The 22421-nt window shown below is 41.7% G+C and overlaps 1 protein-coding gene and 1 pseudogene across 2 annotated transcripts in view; both read left to right on the top strand.

Annotated features, from left to right (window-relative positions):
- Positions 1–22421, top strand: part of LOC133064251 (olfactory receptor 5B12-like) — a 93657-nt gene that overhangs the window by 6945 nt on the left and 64291 nt on the right. The window contains exon 3 of one of the 2 annotated variants that reach the window (XR_009694599.1): positions 393–1348. The exons of the other annotated variant lie outside the window; for it this stretch is intronic. The gene's annotated coding sequence lies outside the window, so the exon portion shown is untranslated. Of the gene's footprint in view, positions 1–392; positions 1349–22421 lie in introns of those variants that run through there. 2 annotated transcript variants of the gene reach the window in all.
- On the top strand, positions 4468–20902 carry LOC133064248 (olfactory receptor 5B12-like; annotated as a pseudogene).

Below are 22421 nucleotides of genomic sequence, written 5' to 3'. Positions count from 1 at the left end.
CTGTGCAGCAATGTGAATCAGCTGCGTGTCCGCACGGGTCCCCTCCCTCAGGGGCCTCCGTCCCACACACCCCTCCCCCCCCCTCCCCTCCCTTCCCCCCCTCCCCTCCCTTCCCCCCCTCCCCCCCCTCCCCTCCCTTCCCCCCCCTCCCCTCCCCCCACCCCTCCTCTCCCCCTCCCCCCTCCCCCCCTGTGATGACGGTCGTGTGTCTCTGTCACCGCTGCCCTCAGTCCGCCCCGCCCTCTGCTTCCCCCATTTCGTGCGTGTGTCTGTTCTCTGCATCTGCGTCTCTATTCCTGCCCTGCTGATAGATTCATCCATGCCATTTTTCTAGATTCCATATATATACGTTAACATACAATGCCTATTTTTCTCTTTCTGTCTTACTTCAGTCTGTATAACAGAACCTACAGTCTGTCATACCGAGTGACCATTTCTTGATGTATCCAGAATCTATATTCCTCCTTGAAAATGTTCTGACTTCTTTGGAGAGTGATCCCAGCTTTTGGAAGGATGAGAGAATTCCCGTGCCCACCCAAGTCTATGGAAACTGAGGCAAGGAGAGTCTTTCCTCCTCTGCCTTCTTTCAAGAGATCCCTGAACTGTGATGTGTGGAGGGGCGAAGGGGCCTCACAGGAGTCTTCAGTTCAGCCAATAACAAGTTCTCATTTCCCCCAACTGAAATCTGAAGCAAATGAAGTGGGGGAAGCATGTAGGCTTGGAGTCACTTGCCCCATTGGTGGGATTCAGGTCGGGCCATTGCAGTCAGGCCATGGTTTCTTTGCTGCTGACTTTCGTTCCTTAGCCTCTGAAGCGACTTTGGTTCCTCTGATGCTGAAGCTCCAATACTTTGGCCACCTGATGCAAAGAGCTGTCTCATTGAAAAGACCCTGATGCAGGAAAAAGACCGAAGGCAAGAGGAGAAGGGGACAACAGAGGATGAGATGGCTGGATGTCATCACTGACTCAATGGACATGAATTTGAGCAAACTCTGGGAGAGGGTGAAGGACAGGGAAGCCTGGTGTGCTGCAGTCCATGGGGTCACACAGAGTCGGACAGGACTTAGTGACCGAACAACAGTGATAGCCACCTGCCTTTGGTCCAGTTTCACTTTGATTCTTTGAGCCTCTCAATGTCCTTTCAATTACCTCCATCTTCCCCCTTCCTGTTAGCCTGAGCAGATCTCTGTAACAAACAACATATGTCTGTTGCGAGAGCGAAAATTACCCAAGGAATGTACAGTGAACAGGAGACAAGAAATTGAAAAATAGAGTAGAAATGTAAAATGGCGAAAGAATAGGAAAAAAGCACTCGGTAATACAAAAGTCCATAAGCATTTCAACGGGCATGACAGAAGGAAAATGAATGATACAGAGAAAGCCTTGCTACAAAATTAAACTTCCTTCAGAAAGCTAAGCAATTGCCAAGTCATCCATTTTTTTAACCATATTTTCTTGCTGACAATGTCAATTCAGATCTGGAGTTATTTGTACACAGGAATAAAAGAGACCTGAGGGTTAGTGCCATCTACTGTTGCGTGTTTAAGATGAGGAAGTCGAGGCCCAGGGAGGGGAAGTGGTCTCCTGTCCAGAAAGTGGCCGAGACAAGCCCTGGGACAGACTCCACCGCCGCTGACGCCACACACACCGCAGCGCTCCTGGCGGGGGACCTCCACCCAGGCTGTGCTCGAGAACACCCACTTTTGCTTCTCCCTGGGTGTTTCTGATAGCACCACCCTTTGTCTTAGAAACATGTTCCTTGCTGCCTTCTCAGAAAACATCACTTCATACCTGCGTGACCAGTGGGCCTGGTGAGAGCTGGGGAAAGTCATACCCAAGAGCCAGCTGGCTGCCTTTCCAGTTGACTGCAGCGTCTTCTTCTCTTTGGTTCCCTAGTTGGCTACTCTTAACATTTCAGGTCCTCTCTTCAGTTCCAAGCATCTTCTATGTCAATAATAGCGTCTCCCAGAGCAGATGCCACGGTGAGCTGCTTGGACCCTGGAGATATATATATATATATATATATATATAGGGCTTCCCAGGGGGCTCAGATGATAAAGAATCTGCAATGCAGGAGACCTGGGTTGGGAAGACCCCCTGGAGGAGAGCATGGCAACCCACTCCAGTATTCTTGCCTGGAGAATTCCATGGACAGAGGAGCCTGGTGGGCTACAGTCCATGGGGTCACAAAGAATTGGACACGACTGAGCAACTAACATCACAACAACATATATATATATACACACACACTATTTTCTATATTGTTTCCCATTGTGATTCATCGCAGAAGACTGGGCTTAGCTCCCTGTGCTACGCTGGAGGACCTTGTTGTCTCCCCATTCTGGATGTGACAGTTTGCATTACGGACCCCAAACTCCCAGTCTGTCCCTCTCCCCGCAGCCCTCCGCCCGCTCCCCTCTGGCAGCCACAAGTCTGGTCTCTGTCTGTGAATCTGCTCCTGTTTCACAGATACGTTCATTTGCACCATGCTTTAGAGCCCACATATACATGGTATCCCATGGCACTTGTCTTTCTTTTTCTGACTTCCTTCATTTAGTAGGACAATCTCGAGCTGCATCCATGATGCTGCAGATGGCAGATGCTTCAGAGCAGCATTCCTATGAATGTATGTACCGCATCTTCTCCATGTACTCTTGTGTTGATGGACATGTAGGTTATTTCCACGTCTTGGCCACTGTAAATAGGGCTGCTGTGAACGTGGGGTGGATGTATCTTTTTGAATTTTAGTTTTGTCAGGATCTATGCCCAGGAGTGGGATTGCTGGATTGTATGGTGGTGGTGGTGGTTTAGTCGCTAAGTTGTGGCCGACGCTTGCGACCCCATGGACTGCAGCCCACCAGGCTCCTCTGTCCGTGGGATGCTCCAGGCAAGGATACTGGAGTGGGTCGCCATGTCCTTCTCCAAGGGATCTTCCCGACCCAGGGATCACACCCAGGTCTCCTGCGTTGCAGGCAGACTCTCTACTGACTGAGCTACAAGGGAAGATGGATCATCCGCGGACTCTGTTTTCAGTTTCCCGAGGAGCTTCCTTCCGTTCGGGTCTCCACAGTGGCCGACCAGCTCGCATTCCCACCAACAGAGGAGGAGGGCTCCCTTTTCTCCACGCCCTCTCCAGCATCTGTTACTTGTAGATTTTTAAAACCTGCCCATTCTGGCCAGTGTGGGATGGTAGCCCTCTGTGATTTTGACTTGCATTTCCCTGATTCAACCTCATACGTGAACTCCCTCCAGGAATTATGTACGGCTGAAGAGAGCCACCTCCCTTAAGGTAACTCGCATCCAAGGCTGGTCAGTGAGGGACACAGAGGCTTGGCCCCCTGTCTCCTTGTGACAGCTGACAGTTCCCCAGGGCCGCCTCCGCTGCAGGGGTTGGCTGAGGCCCCCGGACAGAGGGGCCTGGCGAGCTGCAGTCCCTGGGGTTGTGCAGAGTCGGACACGACTGACTAACGCTTTCACTTTTGCTGTTATTGCTGCAAACGCATCACAGCCCTGGTCCGGCTGCCGTGTCTCCCTCGTAGGCGCTGACCCTAAGGCACTCCCATTGAGCCACATGCATGTGAATCTCAGCCTCAGAGCCCGTTTCTCAGTGAATATGATGAAAGAAGTTTCCTCACTCACTCTTAGTTCTATGATAGCTTCTGATGGTCAAATGATATTGTTTTACCTCCCTCAGGACCATGATTTCTATTGCTCACTATCAGAGCTAGAATCTGAAACCTCCAGACTTGTTTTCTGAAGAAAGCAGACAATAAGAGCCCCAAGGGTAGTGACCACAGCATTCATATTCCCTCCAGAGGTAAGGAGCCTGGGAGACCACCCCCGCCCTTCCTGAAAGGCTTCCTGAGGGTTTTCTGTGTTCTAGCAGCTGCTGAGCACGTCTGTTCTCCCAGTTGCTCTATTAGCATTCACTTTAGTATCCTCTTATTTCTTATTTATTCAGTTTTGACTGGCGTGTAGCTGATTTAGAGTGTTGGGTTGGTTTCTGCTGCAGCACGCAGTGCTCCAGTTACACATGTACACGTGTTCTTCTCCGCGTTCTTTTCCGGATGGTCTGTCACAGGGTATTGAGGAGAGCTCCCTGTGTTACACAGGAGGGTCCTGTTGTTGGTCCATTCCACACGGCACAGCGTGCATCTGATAACTCCAGATTCCCCCTCCATCTCTGCTTTTATGCTTGATAAAAGCCAAGGCTTAGAGATGGGGAGTGACTTCCTGCAGGATGGCAAGCTGGAAGCGAGTCACCGTCTTCTGAGTGGGGAGAGGGTTGAGAACACCCGCCCTGTCATCTCTCCCTGTGAGTCCCCGGCGCCTAACTCAGTACCTGGCACGCATTCGCAGCAGGTGTTCGGCCCGTCTTCCTGGATGGACGGATGGTTGAACATTCGAGGCCAGGGATTTATGATTTTACCGGGCACTTTTATCATGCCAGTTGTTTTCCATATTTTAACGCACATCATCTCTTTAAAATTCACACTGAATCTGTGAGAGGTGAATTAATTTTTTTTCTTCATTTTCCAAATGGTGAAACCGAAGTTCAGATACACAGGAACTAAGGGGTAGAACAGGAATCTAACCCACTCTGTTGGCTCTGCATGCCTCTTATTGTGTCTTGACCTTCCCACCGTCTCCTGTTTCTCAGATGAGGAAACTGAGGTACCGAAGGTTTAGGAGGCTCTACGCAAGACATGTTGCCCGAGAGTGGGCCCGGATTTTCCGTCTCCCAACCCTCAACATCAAGTAGGCTCCTGCCCAGCACACTCAGAATTCATAGGACTCCAGCTGCCTTTTCCAAACATGTTGGCAAAATGTCACTTTCACTTAGGTGGCAAAACTCCTCACCAGATATAAAACTGAAAATGTAGGCCACTTCCCCATGTGATTGCGTTTCATAACTCAGAGCTAAAAATAACTCTGGGCTCACTTGGCCTGTTTATAACATATTAAAAACTCATATTCAGATTTACTCGCCTCTTGGATTAATGTCAAGATGATGGCTTTCCAGGTTTCTTTCTCTCTCCCTCTCTATCTCCCCCAGCAGGAAGTGGATTAGCCTTGTCCACATTATTTCCCACATGAATTACTGAGTGCTTATTTTCAAGGATGAATTTCATGACCTATCTCTTTGCTGTACCTGCAGAATCCAGTTTGGAAGGCAGGACAGAAGTCGCTCCAGGGTCAGAGGTATTCTTTTTTTAATTTTTAAAATTTAACTTTTATTTTACACTGGAGTATAGTTCATTCTTTTTCATATTCTTTCCCATTATGGTTTTTCATAGGATATTGACTATAGTGCCCCATGCTATACAGTAGGCCCTTACGGTTTATTCATTCTGCATATGACCATTTGCATCTGGTAACTGCAAACTCCTGGTTCTATGCCCTCCAGGGAAGATCCCCTGGAGGAGGTCATGGCAACCCGCTCCGGTATTCTTGCCTGGAGAGTCCCATGGACAAAGAGGAGACCAGTGGGTTACCGGACTCCACAGGGTAAGCCATGCTGGTCCATAGGCTTGCAGAGAGTAGGACACGACTGCAGTGACTTTGCACGCATAACTGATTTACAGCGTTGTGTTCCTTTCAGATGTACAGCTAACTGATTCCGTTATACACATGCATATATCCGTTCCTTTTCAGATTCTTTTCCCACATTGGTTACTACCGAGCATTGAATATAGTTCCGAGCTATACAGTAGATCCTTGTTGATTATATATTTTATATTAATGTATAGTAGCGTGTGCCTGTTAATCCTAACCCAACCTCTTAATTTATCCTTCCCCCAGACAGTTCCCCTTTGGTAACCATGAATTTATTTTCAAAGTCTGGGAGTCTGTTTCTGTTTTCTAAATAATTTCATTTGTATCATTTTTTAAGATTTTACATATCACTTTAATATTTTACATATCATATGCTATTTGTCTTTCTCTTACCTTACATAGTATAATAAACTCTAGGTCCCTCCATGATGCTGCCAATGGTGTTACTCATTCTTTTTAATGACTGAATAATATTCCATTGTGTGTTAGGGGCCACATAACTTCTTTATCCATTCATCTGTTGATAGACATTTAGTTTGCTTCCATGTCTTGGCTATTGTAAATAGAACTGCAATGAACACTGGGGTGCATATATCTTTTCAAATATGGCTTTCTTTGGAGAAGGGCTGTACATTCTTGAGCCAGGTATGAAACTGTTGTCTTAATTTCCTTGTCACTGAAATAGAGACAAAAGAATACCTCCTATTTCCTGGGATTATAGTGAGGATTAAGCTACAACAAAAAATTCATGGCCGATGTTTAGCTCAGTTCCCAATACACACGCACACACACATACACACAGGGTGAACAGATAGAACTACTGAAAACAAAGATCAGCAGAACAAAAACGTCCCACCACTGAGCATGATCCCCTGGGCTTCCCCGGCGGCTCAGATGATAAAGTCCTCCTACAATACAGGAGAACTGGGTTCCACTTGTCTCAATTTGCCTGGAATTTTCCAGATTTAGTAGAAAGACTCCAGTCCTGGGAAACCTCTCTGTCCTGGGAAAATTGGAACAGTTGGTTGGTAACTTGCTTCCCCATCAATAAAACAAACAAAAGGTTCTGAGTTATTCATTTATGCATGAAGCCTTTATTGATAACTAAAACATTCAGACATTTTGATGGCATTTGAAAGGTGAACATGACAAAAAATGAGTTCTTACAAAATGCTCAGCATAATGAGAGAGAATCATGAATTATATATGGCAAATTATATACGGTTCTTCTGAAAGTTGGCATGAAATGTTCAAAGAATATAACTCTGAAATAAATTGCTCCCAGGGGATACTTTGTATGAATTTCATGGATTGCACACTTCTGTCTAATAGAGATTTTTTTCCTCCGAACACTAATGCTATGCAGAAGTTAATAGGTTTACATAGGAAAAAGCTTTTCCATGAGGAGATGAGTTAAACAGCTTTGACTGCAGTCCTTTCAGCATCTTTATTAGGCTGATGAGCATTTGAACTCTAGGATGGGGATGTTTGAAATATTGTTTCCAAACTTTAAAAATTTTGACAACACTGGATTGTTTTTAGGATTTATGGACTGATACCAGCATTCCACAGGACTCTGACGAAAAAGACCATCTAGGTATTATCTGGCACTGAACATACAGAACCCAGACTGGGGAGAAAAGTGCAAGCCCCAGCCCCTCATAAACAGTTCTATCTGTGGTCCTTAGCCTTTTCTGGTTCATGAACCTCCTTTCAGAATTTGATGGATACTTAAATGCACAGAGGACAAAGGACTCAAATTAGCAGTGGCATTGAACTTTGCAGGGCATACTGGAGAGATGCCATGTCTCCTGAGGAATTAAAAAATCTTATTTTCTAATATAGAATTTGGGGCCTTCAAATCCACAAAGATGGAAAAATTCTGCAAAGGCTGAAATAAATTCTGACCCAAGACAGAAATACTGGCATAGATAAGCATGACGTATAGTATGCAGTGCTCAAAAGCAGTACTTAGACACATAAGTAATTATTTATATATGTATTGAATGCTTACTCTAACATGTATCATCTTCTTTAATCAAGAGGTAGCTTATCATGACAGTTTAGATAGTGGCTTCTAAAATTAAATATAAGATATTGTATATTGCTCTCTATATCATATATGCACTCCACATGCTTTTTTATTCCCGCTCTCTCCTCCAACCCACAGGACCCTTTGGAGTCACTTGTAATGTCAATGTTATTAATATAAGAAGCCTTGGTCTTTACCACTTGGAAATAAATCACTTCCAAAACCACTCAACTCATATCTAATTGTAAGAAAGCCAAGAAATAAAATTTCATCTGAAGGTGCATAAAATGAAACCAAGATTAGTGTTGGATGAGAATAAAGTTGGAGTAGCTGTCATTTGCTAGATTTTACTCATAGTCAGATTATGACTTCAGAATACAAGGGGCGCTGTAGACCCAGAAGCATATTGGCAATACTTGTTTTTCTTGTTCTGATTAACTTCATTCTAGGTTCATCCATGTCTCTACAAGTGACCCTATTTTGTTCCTTTTTATGGCTGAGTAATATTCCATTTTATACATGTACCACATATTCTTCATCCACTCATCTTGATGGACATTTAGATTGTTTCCATGTCCTGGCTATGGTAAATGGGGGTGGACTGGGAGATCAGGATTTACATACATACACTAGCATGTGTTAACTAGGTCATTAGTGGGAGCCTGCTGTATAGTCAGGGAGCTCAGCTTGGTGCTGAGGGTGACCGGGAGCGGTGGGGTGGCGGGTTGGGAGGGAGGTCTAAGAGGGGATATGTGTGTACATATGACCGATTCCTTTTGTTGTACAGTGGAAACTAACATAACTTTGTAAAGCAACTACACCCTAATTTAAAAAAAGGATCTTTATTGATATAGCCAAAGAGAAGAAAAGAAGAAAAAATCCCACAGGATTGATGGAAATAATGTTGTCTGAGGCCTTTGTGACTGATTCTATGCCGCATTCCATGTTTATTTTCCTGCTCTCTGATGTCCATATCAGCTGCTTCCAAGATTGTTAACAGCCTCTTTTTCTTTATTTTTGAGAGCAGATGGGTATACTAGAGAAGAAATAACAATCATATGGCCATGGATTTCCTTAGTAAGTTCCCTAAGTACTTGGTCCCCACAGGCAAGGTTTTAATTAAAATGTTCAGTACATGAAGCATGGAGCTGTGGATGGATCCCAGGAGAACAGGTTCCTGAGAGCTTCATGTCCAGATAATCCCCTACAAGACATCAGTCACCAGACCCTTAAATCCCAATCTGGCTTCATTCAAACTCACTAGAGTGAGAGCAACCTGGTGCCCAGGACAACCTTGTTCACCTGATTTTATCACAGGAGGTCTTGAGGGTCTCAGAGGCCTTTACCTTCACAGTGACGTTGCTGTGGCACCTCAGTCAGGATGACCTTGGGCGGCACTGTCCGATAACTAGAGCAATCTTTCAGAGAGACTGAGTGATTTACTAAGCGTTTCACATCTTTTGTTTTATTTCATCCTCAAAGCACTCTGTAAAACATCAAGAGTGGTTATTAGTAATCCCATTAAAAAGTTTTAGAAAGTGAGGGTAAGTGATATTAAGGAGTTTATTCTGTTCCAACTGAAGTAAGAAATCTAGAATTGAAGACTTTTGAGGTTTGACATGCAGTGCAAGGAATCCAAGTATGGTCCCCACGTGCAATCAAGTGGATGAAATAATTCAGAAGGTGCAAATTTATGGTTATACAATAAATGTCATGGAGGTGAAATCTACAGCATGGTGACTATAGTCAATAATTTTGTATGGCATATTTGAAAGCTGCTAAGAGAGTAGATCTTAAAAGTCTTCATCACAAGAAAAAAAACTATAACTATGTATGGGAATGGATGTTAACTAGACTTAGTGTGATGATCATTTTGCAATACATACAAATATCAAGTCATTGAAACTAACATATTTTTATATGCCAATTATACTTCATAAAAGAGAATTTAGATCTCAGCGCAAAGAGGAAGCCATAGCCTGCTTCTCCTATTATCATTTGACTTCATCTTGTAAGGATATTGGTGGTTATGTGTTCTGACCAGAGAAGGAAAAACTATTAACAGTAGAAAAGGCATTCAGATTACATCTTCCGGTAAGTTTTAGGAAACGTTGATGTTACTTAGTGTAACTTGGGGCTTCCCTGGTCGCTCAGATGGTAAAGAATCTGCCTGCAATGTGTGAGACCTGAGTTGGATCCGTGGGTTTGGAATATCCCTTGGAGGAGGGCATGGTAACCCAGTCCAATATTCTTGCCTGGAGAATCCCCATGGACAGAGGAGCCTGGTGGGCTGCAGTCCATGAGGTCGCAAAGAGTCAGACACGACTGAGCGACTCAGCATAGCACACAGCAGAGCGTGACTTAAGGGGTAGCAGCAGCCATCGAGTTTCTTTCCTTTTAACAATTAGAAAACACGTGTTTTATATCATCACATTTTCAAACCCAAATATATGTATTCAGTCCAATATATTTCACCTCAAAAGCTTTTATCTTTGCCTAAAATTGTTGATCTTTAACACTCAAATTAATCACTAACACAGCTGGGTTTCAGTCTGCCTCTTGCTTTCTATTCACCCCATCTGTTTTTTTTGTTTGTTTGTTTCATTTTTCCTACCTTTTGAAGTAAGATTATCTCACAGTAAAGAATTAAGTAATTTTGCTTTTTTGTCTCGTATTATTGCAACTTTCATCCTTCACTTATTAAGTTGTACATGAATATTTTTATTTTTCTTCACCAAGAAAGGAGAGTGTAACATTTTGATTTTGATTGCTTCTTATCCCTTTATGCCTTAATGGTCATATATTTTAACTTTAAATATATTTAAAACTTTAGAATATTTTTTCAACATTATTTTAAAAGTCAATATATTTATTTTTATTACTCACGCTAACTCCAGAGCCTATTCTAATCTCCTGTATTTTCATTTTAGAGCTTTTTTTAAAATTTTGGCTTGGAAGAACCTCCTCTAGTGTATCTTTCAGTATAGATCTGCCAGCAACTGAACCTCTTAATCTGTTGTCTCAAAGGTTTCGATTTTGTTTCATTTTGAAAGATACGATATTTGATTACAAAATTCTGGGTTGTGACTTATCCTTTTTACTTTTAAAGGCATCACTCCATGTGTAACTGAGTCACTTTGCTGTGCAGTAGAAATTAACACAACATTGAAAACCAACTAGACTTCAATAAAAAATGAAGACCCCCCCTCCACTCAGTTCTGCCCTCCAGGAGTCTCTGTGTCCCGCAGTTCTGTGGAAACTGTAATCACATCCTGCTGGCCTCAAAGTCAGGTGCCCTGGAGACTCCCAGTCCCTTGGCTGGGTTCCCAGGCTGACGTGGGGCCGAGAAACTTCACAACAATGCGTGCGCTTCTTTGGTACCATCGTTCTCCAGCTTCTGACTTCCCACCGGCGGGCATGGGACTGGTTTTATTGCAGCTGTCCCCCGCACACCATGTCACCGTGGCCCCTGTTCGTCCTTGGGTGAGGGGCATCTTTTCTTGGTGGGTTCCAGTATCTCACTGTCGATGGTTGTTCAACAGCTAGCTGCAGGTTGGTGCTCTGGCAGGAGAAGATGAGCGCACATCCTTCTACCCGATCATCTTAACCTCGTCTAAGTCACCCCACTCAATTCTGAACTTACTATTTATTTTGGTAGATCAGCTGTCTGTCTCACTGTATGTTATACTATAGTGTGCGCTTTGCTCAGTAGCTCAGCTGTGTCCAACTCTTGACCCCACGGGCTGTAGCCTGACAGGCCCCTCTGTTCATGAAATTTTCCAGGCAATAATACTGGAGTGGGTTGCCATTCCCTACTCCAATGGAACTTCCCAGCCCAGGGATCTAACTCACATCTCTTGAGTCTCCTGCAACGTCTGGTGGGTTCTTTACCACTTAAGCCACCCGGGAAGCCCCTTTACTATATATATATATATATTATACACACACACACAGTATACTATTAGTGAAATTAACACCACAGTCTTTGTAAGTTTTAATAGTAACTACTTATACGTCACTGACCATGATCATCATTTGTAGCATAATAATTCCATGCATGTGTTATATTCCAATTTTATCTGTAAGCTTCTGTATTTCTTGGGAAAAAAAGAGTTTAATACACATGTTCTCAAGGGATATTTGTGAGTTAATGAAAGAATAAGAACAATCATAGTAAAATTTTTGAGTGGTTATCACTTTAGGCATTATGGTTATACTATATATATACACACATATATCTATTTATATACATATATATATATAATCTCCTTCCAACTATATTATGATGTGATGATATCTATAGCACTATCATGCCAATCTTATTTCAAGGACTTGCTAAAGGTTTCCTAAGTATAAAATGGTATTTAAATCCAGATACATCTGTCTGCACATTATATGTTCATATCTCCCACACTATGTAGACACTGGTAAAAACATGAACTTAGAGGAAAGAAAGATTTCAAAGCATTTCCAGTAATAAGAGCAGCCTCTGTTTCTACCAGGAGAAGTAGAAAGAACAGAAACGTTAATAGTGTAAGATAATGGTGAATGGTGTTTGCAGAATCGGAAGCCTTGGTGTATGAGCATTCCATCCACTCACGCTTCAGTACAGTAGATGTGCTCTGTGCTAACTCACTTCAGTCCTGTGCGACTCTGTGATCCTCTGCGCTGTAGTCCACCGGACTCCTCTGTCCACGGGATTCTCCAGGCAGGAATACTGGAATGGATTGCCATTTCCTACTCCAGGGGATCTTCCCGACCCAGGGATTGAACCTGCATCTCTTACAGCTCCTGCATTGGCAGGCGGTTCTTTATCACTGGTGCCACCTGGGAATTTATAGTAGATTTTAACTACTAAAAAAATAACAAATAATAACAACAAAATAATAACAAAAAATAACAAATAATAGAAAGTATATATACATTCTAGGAATTACTCCTCTGTGGCTTTTTAACTTGTAGGCTGTAAGGAATAATTTTTAGATACGATGGCTGCTTCTCAAGAAAGAGGTTATTACTTGACTTATAATAACGCAGGTGCTCAAAGTGACTGGAATAAAAGATACTCCGGTCTGACACTAATAACAAGTCCCCGTGGTTTGATTTATGCTGGAAGAGATTTGACAAGCTACTCGTGTTACCAGTTGTCCATGCTGGCCCTATGATTCAGTCACTCCTCTGGATATGTGTTTGGGAAGAGGTGTTTGTTTGGGTTCACTCAAGATTTTGTTCTAGAAAGAACACAATATAAAGTGCCAAGGAAGAGGTCTTGCTTGCTATACTGCACTTACTTGGTTATTTAGATTCTGCCAACTTGGACAATTTGAGGTCTTACCATAACTCTTCATGTTGTTTGAGCCAATCATTGTTACCACCTCTATTCATCTTTTTTTAAAAAATAAATATTTTGAAAATAAAAATTTTCAATAAAATTATTGAAAAGTGAAAGTCGCTCAGTCATGTGACTGTTTGCAACCTCATGGACTGGGGGTTCCAGGCTCCTCTGCCCATGGGAGTCTCCAGATTCTCCAGAGAAGAATACTGGAGTGGGTCACCATTTCCTTCTTCAGGGGATCATCCTGACCCAGGAATCGAACCCATGTCTCCTGCATTGTAGGCAGATTCGTTACTGTCTGAGCCACCAGGGAAACCATTCATTCTTTTTAAAAAAAATTCTATTGAAGGATAGTTGATTTTATGGGCTTCCTAGGTGGTGCATTCCAGTCCCCTATGATAAAAAGAACATCATTTTTTGGTGTTAGTTCTAGAAGGTCTTGTAGGTCATCATGGAACCATTCAACTTCAGCTTCTTCAGCATTCCTGGTCAGGGCATAGACTTGGGTTACTGTGATATTGAATGGTTTGCCTTGGAAATGAACAAAGATCATTCTGTCATTTTTGAGACTGCACCCAAGTACTGCATTCCAGATTCTTTTGTTGACTATGACGGCTACTCTATTTCTTCTAAGGGATTCCTGCTCGCAGTAGTAGATATAATGGTCATCTGAGTTAAATTCACCCATTTCCGTCCATTTTAGTTCACTGATTCCTAAAATGTTGATGCTCACTCTTGCCATCACCCGTTTGATCACTTCCAATTTACCTTGATTCATGGACTTAACATTCCAGGTTCCTATGTAATACTATTTTTTACAGCATTGGACTTTACTAAGAAGTCAAGTGATAGCTGGAGTAACAGGCAAGTTTGACCTTGGAGTACAGAGTGAAGCAGGGCAAAGGCTAACAGTTTTGCCAAGAGAACACACTGGTCATAGCAAACACCCTCTTCCAACAACACAAGAGAAGACTCTACACATGGACATCACCAGATGGTCAACACCAAAATCAGACTGATTATATTCTTTGCAGCCAAAGATGGAGAAGCTCTATACAGTCAGCAAAAACAAGACTGGGAGCTGACTGTGGCTCACATCATGAATTCCTTATTGCCAAATTCAGACTTAAACTGAAGAAAGTAGGGAAAACCACTAGACCATTCAGGTATGACATAAATCAAATCCCTTATGACTATACAGTGGAAGTGACAAATATTCAAGGGATTAGATTTGATACACAGAGTGCCTGAAGAACTATGGATGGAGGTTCATGACATTGTACAGGAGGCAGTGATCAAGACCATCCCCAAGAAAAAATGCAAAAAGGCAAAATGGTTGTCTGAGGAGGCATTACAAATAGCTGAGAAAAGAAGAGAAGCTAAAGGCAAGGGAGAAAAGGGAAGCTATATGCATTTGAATGCAGAGTTCCAAAGAATAGCAAAGAGAGATAAGAAAACCTTCCTCAGTAATCAATGCAAAGATGTAGAGGAAAACAATAGAATGGGAAAGACTAGAGATTTCTTCAAGAAAATTAGAGATACCAAGGGAACATTTCACACAAAGATGGGCTCAAGGACCTAACAGAAGCAGAAGCTATAAAGAAGAGGTGGCAAGAATACATAAAAGAACTGTACGAAAAAGATCTTCATGACCCAGATAATCATAATCGTGTTATCACTCACCTAGAGCCAGAGATCCTGGAATGTGAAGTCAAATGGACCTTAGGAAGCATCACAACAAAGCTAGTGGAGGTGACGGAATTCCAGTTGAGCTATTTCAAATCCTAAAAGATAATGCTGTGAAAATGCTGCACTCAATATGCCAGCAAATCTGGAAAACTCAGCAGTGGCCACAGGACTGGAAAAGGTCAGTTTTAATCCCTAAGAAAGGCAAACACAAAGAATGCTCAAACTACCGCACAGTTGCACTCATCTCACACACTAGCAAAGTAATGCTCAAAATTCTCCAAGCCAGGCTTCAGCAGTACATGAACCGCGAGCTTCCAGATGTTCAAACTGGATTTAGAAAAGACAGAGGAACCAGAGATCAAATTGCCAACATCCACTGGATCATCAAAAAAGCAAGAGAGTTCCAGAAAAACATCTACTTTTGTTTTTTGACTATGCCAATGCCTTTGACTGTGTGGATCTCAATAAACTGTGGAAAATTCTTAAAAATGGGAATACCAGACCACCTTACCTGCCTTCTGATAAATCTGTATGCAGGTCAAGAAGCAACAGTTAGAACTGGACATGGAACAATGGACTGGTTCCAATTTGGGGAAGGAGTACATCAAGGCTGAATATTGTCACCCTGTTTGTTTAACTTACATGCAGAGTACATCATGAGAAACGCTGGGCTGGAGGAAGCACAAACTGGGATCAAGATTGCTGGGAGAAATATCAATAACCTCAGATATGCAGGTGACACCACCCTCATGGCAGAAAGTGAAGAAGACCTAAAGAGCCTCTTGATGTAAGTGAAAGAGGAGAGTGAAAAAGTTGGCTTAAAACTCAACATTCAGAAAACTAAGATCATGGTATCTGGTCCCATAACTTCATGTCAAATTGATAGAGAAGCAATGGAAACAGTGATAGACTTCATTTTCTTGGGCTCCAAAATCACTGCAGATTGTGACTGCAGCCATGAAATTAAAAGACACTTATTCCTTGGAAGGAAAGTTATGGCCAACCTAGACAGCATATTAAAAAGCAGAGACATTACTTTGCCAACCAAGATCTGTCTTGTCAAGGCTCTGGTTTTTCCGGTGGTCAGGTATGGATGTAAGAGTTGGACCATAAATTATTATAGTTAAACTCAAGTTCATCCCTACTCCTCGTCTTTCTCCTTTGGTAACCATGAATTTGCTTTTTCTATTTCTGTGAGTCTGTCTCTGCTTTGTAAGTAAGTCCATTTGTATAATTTCTTTTAGATCCACATATAAGTGATATCATATGATATTTGTCTTTATCAAACTTACTTCACTTAGTATGATAACATCTAGGTCTACCCACATTGTTATATTCTTCCTTTTAGTATTGAGTGAGGTGTTAATTCATTAACTGTCCTGAGAAAAATTCTACTGTGAAAAAAATGTTGCCCCCCAAAATTGATTCTGACCAGTCAATTAAAAGTAGATTTTTTTTTATTGCTCGCTCTCATAGGAGCACCTTGTTCTTTTATAATTTTGTATCCTAATTTATTAGTGAGCTCATTTCATTTTTGTCTTCTCCAATAAACTTTAGCACATGAGACTAAGAACAAGTTTGCTTTGCATGGATATGTACATCCAGAGCCAGGAGTATGGCTAAACTCCTTTGGGACCAATAAGTAGTTGAATGAATGAATAATGCTTATCAACAGTACAAATATTTCAAATGAATTAAAGAATGCAATAATTTCTATAATCCATTTGGCTTAGAGGCAACCCTCTCCTTCAATCCCCTCATGCTTAGATGTAATGATGTAACTTAATGTTAGCATTATCTAGGAGAATTAATGCAAGTTACGGTAACACACTCATGGTCTCCCAGAAACAAGCAGAGCTGGATTCCTGTGGACACATTCATCACTTGTTCTCCAGCACTGTGAGAAAGGGACCTGTTTTTGGTCTCGTGAGGAATTTGTCCCCTGGGAGCTCCATGGCTGTGTTACTCTTTCAGTCTTCAAGTTCTCTGATGACTCCGTTTGGCCTTATGTTATAGGTGACAGGCCTTATATTATAGCTAGCCCCTTATATTGTAGGTAACAGACCAAGGGCTAGAGCCCCTTGACCATTCATTCGTTCAACTGATTGTTGTCCTTGGCAGTTGTAGGTGTCTATTGCCTTCCATGGTCTTCTGTCAAAATGAGATTTACTGGGAGCCTGCGGTAATGAATAGGGCAGATAGCTGCAAATAATCAAGACTTTGGTTATGATTATGATGAGTGCCCCTTTTCAGGACATCACAGGAGTCTCTCGGTCTTTCAGGAAGGATGTTGTTTGAGGGCTGCCTTTCTAATATTTCCATTATATAGATGAATATATAGTGACTTAAAGCAAGCAAGTGACTTATCTGAGAAGACTGATCAGCTGCTCTTAGCATACAATTCATGTTAGCCGCTTCCCTGGCATTAAATATTTTTTTGTCAATATCTCTTTGTTCTGGAGAACTTTTCCCTTTTGGTCAAACACTAAAGAACATCACAGTAAAGTGTTTCTTATCTTTTATGGATTGAATTTCTGATTTGAAACTCACATGTGAAAGTGCTGAATTTGCCTGTTCATTGTTCAGGGAACCAGGTAAGCCTCCAATCAAATCTATGATCTGTATGAATTTTCAGGGGCAGCAGTAACCAGGAAAATACATCAAGACACCTTTTTCCCTCTTGATTTATTCACAACTGAATACTGAATGCTTTGAATGTCATTATGTGTCTGTGATTTTTCAAAAGAGATTGTGTCACACACATCAAAGAAATTCATAAGCAGGATATGTATTTACTTTTGTAAAAAAATAAAATGAACAAGAGGGTCTTGAGTCCTTGCTTTGCCATGCATGAGCTTCTAGAACTTGGACAAGTTGTTGAAGCTTAATTGCTTTTTGTTTTCTCTTCTGGAGTATCAAAATATTAGCTACATTGGCTGATTCTAAAATCTTTGAGAGTATCAAATTGTGTCTCAATGGAAAATTTATTATAATCTGGAGAGCACATAACTTCATTCATTAAAAAGAATAAGAACAGAGAGAAATAAACAAGGGGGACCCATATTAAGAGAACAATTATAAAAGGAAAGAAAAGGTATAAACATCACACCAGAATGAACAATTTACAGGAATGGGAGGACATGGACTCCAGTTATCAGTTTTTAAAAACTATTTATTTATTTATTTTTATTTATTTGACTGTGCCAGGTCTCGGTTGTGGCATATAAAAGGATCTTCCTTGCAGAATGTGGGATCTAGTTTCCTGATCAGGGTTTGAACCCAGGCCCCCTGCACTGGGGGTGCGGAGTCCAAGCTGGTGGATCACCAGGGAAGTCCCTCAGTCAGCTCAGTTATCATTCTGAAACTCTGCTGGGATTGGGCATCTGGAATGATTAACTGTAGTGGATACATTGGCTGGTGAAAGCGTTAGTCGCTAAGTCATGTCCGACTCTTTGAGACCCCATGGACTGTAGGCAGCCAGGCTCCCCTGTCCAGGGGATTCTCCAGGCGTGAATACTGGTTTGGGTTGCCTTTCCTGAACTAGAGTGTAAATGAGACCATGGTATGATCCCCCTGGCTGAGGGACAAAAGTAATACTCTCTGCTTGGCAATAAAGAACAGGCTATCCCACAGTGATGATCATTTTGTCTATCTTTCTTGGTCTTCTATACTTCCTGATCAGGGAATAGGTTTCTAATTTCATTGTATACCTTACAATTAGCACACAACCTGATATACTGTAAGCGCTTACTTAGTACTGGAAGAGAAAATGAATGCTGGACAGATTACTGAACAAATTCCAGCCCGTTATGGAGCCTACTAATTGATGTTATGCCAAACTTATGTTACTTTTAAATGTAGAGGTGTTTTTTTCATTTTTTTCTTTTGGAGAGAAAGGAGAGGAATTCAACTATAAACCTGTATGGATATAGCTCTTGTCACTCAATTAGGATTCAGAAATATATTGTGTTAGCCAAGTTCCCACTAGCAAGTTGTATTCTTGATTCCAAAGACCATGCTTTTTATTTCCCCACATTGCTTATGAAATCAGTAAATCAGTCATTCATGAGGAGGTTGATATAATGAGTAACTTTTTTGTGCCCAGGGCTGTGGTAGAGAATTTGGGTTATATATACAATATTAGGAGAATATTTCTTAGTGATTGAGAACTCAGGCTCTGATTCAAAATGACGTGCGTTCAAATACCAGCTCTGCAATTTACTAGTTTTAAGGACTTCAGTCTGTAACTCCTTGTGAGTAAGCTTCAGTTTCCCATATATTAAATGGAGATAATATCTCACACAGTGAGGTAATAAATCAATGGAGGTAGAGCATGCATGTGGTGCCCTGAAAATAGAAAGTGCTCAGTAATTTCTAACTATCATAGTTTAATTCATTACTTAGGTCTACTTATACAGTATTGATCTATATGGGATATGAAGCTTAAATTAAGATAAAGTAATTATTATGAGTAACAAAATGATCAACGGCACTTCATAGGTTGTAACCGAAAAACAGTGTCTAGCGAGGGTGCAAGAGTGCTCAGTTGCTCAGTCATGTCCAGCTCTTTGCAAACCCAGGGACTGCAGCACGTTAGGCCTCTCCGTCTTTCACCGTCTCCTGGAGTCTGCTCAAACTCATGTCCATTGAGATGATGATGCCATCCAATCATCTCATCCTTGTTTCCCCCTTCTCCTACCCTCAGTCTTTCCCAGCAACAGTGTCTTTTCCAATGAATTGGCTCTTTATTTTTTCCTTTCTCTTTTTCAGCCATGCTGTGTTGAATGTGAAATATTAGTTCCCTGACTAAGGATCGAACTTGCCTCCCTCTGCATTGAAAGCATGGAGTCTTAACCACTGACTTGCCAGGGAAGTCCTATAACAAATCTCACATTTGACAGATTTTTTCTGATGATTTTGTATGTCTCTTTCCATCTCAGAACTTTAGTTGCAATCATTTATGAGGATAGAAGGTTGGGTTATAGTATCTTCAAAATTCTTAAAGGTAGAGCATCCCATATTTATACCAATATTTAAAAATTACCTTTTGTTGTTATGCCTAGGTTAACACAGAAAATACTGATACAAGGCAATCTTGGGCATCATGAGAGTTCTAAGTTCAGATACTAACCAGCCTTTCTTTTTTCATTGACATAGGCTGTTCACATACTGCACAAATGCTTCCCACAGAGAACAGTACAGAGGTGACTGAGTTCATTCTTGCCGGGATAACTGATGACCCACAACTGCAGATCCCACTCTTTCTAGTGTTCACGCCCATCTACCTCCTCACTCTGGTTGGGAACCTGGGGGTGATCACGCTGCTCCTGCTGGACTCTCGTCTCCACACCCCCAGGCACTTCTTCCTCAGCCACCTCTCTCTGGTGGACTTCGGTTACTCCACAGCCGTCACTCCCAAAGTGATGGCAGGATTCCTCATCGGAGACAAGGTCATTTCCTACAATGCTTGTGCCGCTCAGTTGTATTTTTTTGCTGTCTTTCTGATTGTAGAAACTTTTCTCTTGGCCTGAATGGCCCATGACCGTCATGCAGCGGTGTGTAAGCCACTCCATTACACCACCATCATGACACCAAGGGTGTGTGCCTGGATGGTTGTAGGATGCTACGTCCTTGGTTTTCTGGAGGCCTCTGTGCACACTTGGAATGCATTCAGTCTCTCTTTCTGCAGATCCAATGTGATTGACCACTTTTTCTGTGATGCTACTCCCGTCCTGGCTCTCTCATGCTCAGACAGCAACAGAAGCGAGATGGTGTTTTTTATTTTGGCAGGCTTCAATATCATCTTTACTATCATGGTCATCCTGATCTCTTACCTGTTTATCTTTGTCACCATTCTGAGGGTGCGCTCATCAGGACATCAGAAGGCCTTTTCCACCTGCGCTTCCCACCTCACCGCCATCTCCATCTTCTGTGGGGCAGGCGCCTTCATGTACCTCCAGCCCGGCTCCCGCCATTCCATGGACACAGACAAAATGGCGTCTGTGTTCTACGCCGTGGTCATCCCCATGCTGAATCCGCCGATCTATAGCCTGAGGAACAGAGAGGTCAAGGGTGCCTTAACAAAGGCTGTGGGGAAGGCAAAGTCCTCGCTAAGATTCATATCTTCATTATATAGAAACAAATAAGATGGTTTGATATAGTTCAGTCAAGCTAGGGAAAGTATTGACTTGCTAGGCTAACAATTATGTAAAATTTTGACATACCTTCTCAAGTTCTTTTTAAATCTGTGAAGCAAATGTGTGGACAAAGTGAGATCTCATGAAAAATTACTTTGGAAGAGTCAACCATGAACCTATAATTTATATTTTTAAGATTTCTTTTGAATTATATTTTATTGTATATTTGTTTCCATGATCATCCACATTCATATGCACATTTATGTTCACATGCCTATTTAAGTACATGCCTATATGCATTTTATTCATGCAAATCACATGCAACTCATATAATTCATAGATATACAGAAAATTGAGTTCAAGAGACAAACTAGACTTGTCTAGTTTTATAGTATAATTGGAAAAATGTTTTTGGTGTCTGATAATACATTCTTAAATGTAAACCTATATTTTTTAAATAGAAATGATCATTTGCTCTGTGATATTAATTTTATTTTTAAAACCATTTTACTTGAAAATAAAATCATTTCATTTTAATATTTGTGCCAAACATCCTCATTCTAGATTTATTACTGAGTGCTTTTGTTTGTTTCATTCTTTTTTTCAGTGATAATAAGCATCATTACATGAGCGCCTTTTTAAAACAATTTGATTTCTTTACGGCTGCTGGGTCTTTGTTGCTTCACGCTGGCTCTCTGTAGTTGCGGGGAGCGGGGACCACTCTTCCCTGCCGGCACAGGCTTCTCACTGTGGTGGCTTCTCTTGTTTTGAAGCACAGGCTCTAGGAGTGTAGGCTTCGTAGCTGCGGCTCGGGGACTCCAGGATACGGGCTCAGTCGTTGTGACTCATGGGCTTAGTTGCTCCCAAGCATGTGGGGTCTTCCCAGACCAGGGATGGAGCCTGGGCCCCTGCACTGGCAAGTGGACGTTTAGCCACTGGACCAACAGGGATGTCACCAGATGAGAATCTCTATTCAGCTCCATATCCATCTTTACTGACTCGTTACCCAGAGTAACATCTTTATGTGATAACTTTAATGAAAAAAGAATAGCAGCATATAAGACAAGGGAAACTAAAGAAAATATATTTTAATTCACTGAAATAAAAAAAAAAAAAACCAACAGCATTTAGTTTTACAGTAAGACTTGACTCTTTTGTCTTCAGATGCTCAGCCCAGGACACATTTTATGCTCCTTCCTTCCTGTGTAGAGTCAGGTCTTCAACTGATCGATCCATTCAGGCTCAAATTACAGGTTCAGCTGACCGATACTTACCACACTCCAAGAATAATGTAGGGTGACTTTTAACTTTGGGTATCTCAGAACACTAAGACTCATTCAGAGATCTGATAGATATCTTTTACAAAGAAAACAGTATCAAATTAATTGAATCTAAAAAGGATTTCTTTGAATTATCAATTCACTATATACTGGTTTTTGTATGAATATTTCTTTCTAGGTTAAATGATTTGGAACACATGTGTAATAGAAAGCATATGAAAATGTATATTTATTTCAAACCCTGGACTCATATATGGGAAGCCTTTAGTACATCACTTTTTCATGTGATGTCTGAAATCACATCGAGGGTTTCTGTGGTTTGACTTGAAGGGTCAGCATGTCCCATTATGGAGTGACAAAGATAATTAAGTGTATATCCTTCAGAACCAAGG

The sequence above is a fragment of the Dama dama genome, chromosome 1, assembly GCF_033118175.1.
Source record: "Dama dama isolate Ldn47 chromosome 1, ASM3311817v1, whole genome shotgun sequence".
Lineage (NCBI taxonomy): Eukaryota > Metazoa > Chordata > Mammalia > Artiodactyla > Cervidae > Dama > Dama dama.
The sequence above is the reverse complement of the archived record's forward strand: the minus strand, read 5'-3'. Positions and strand labels throughout refer to the sequence as shown.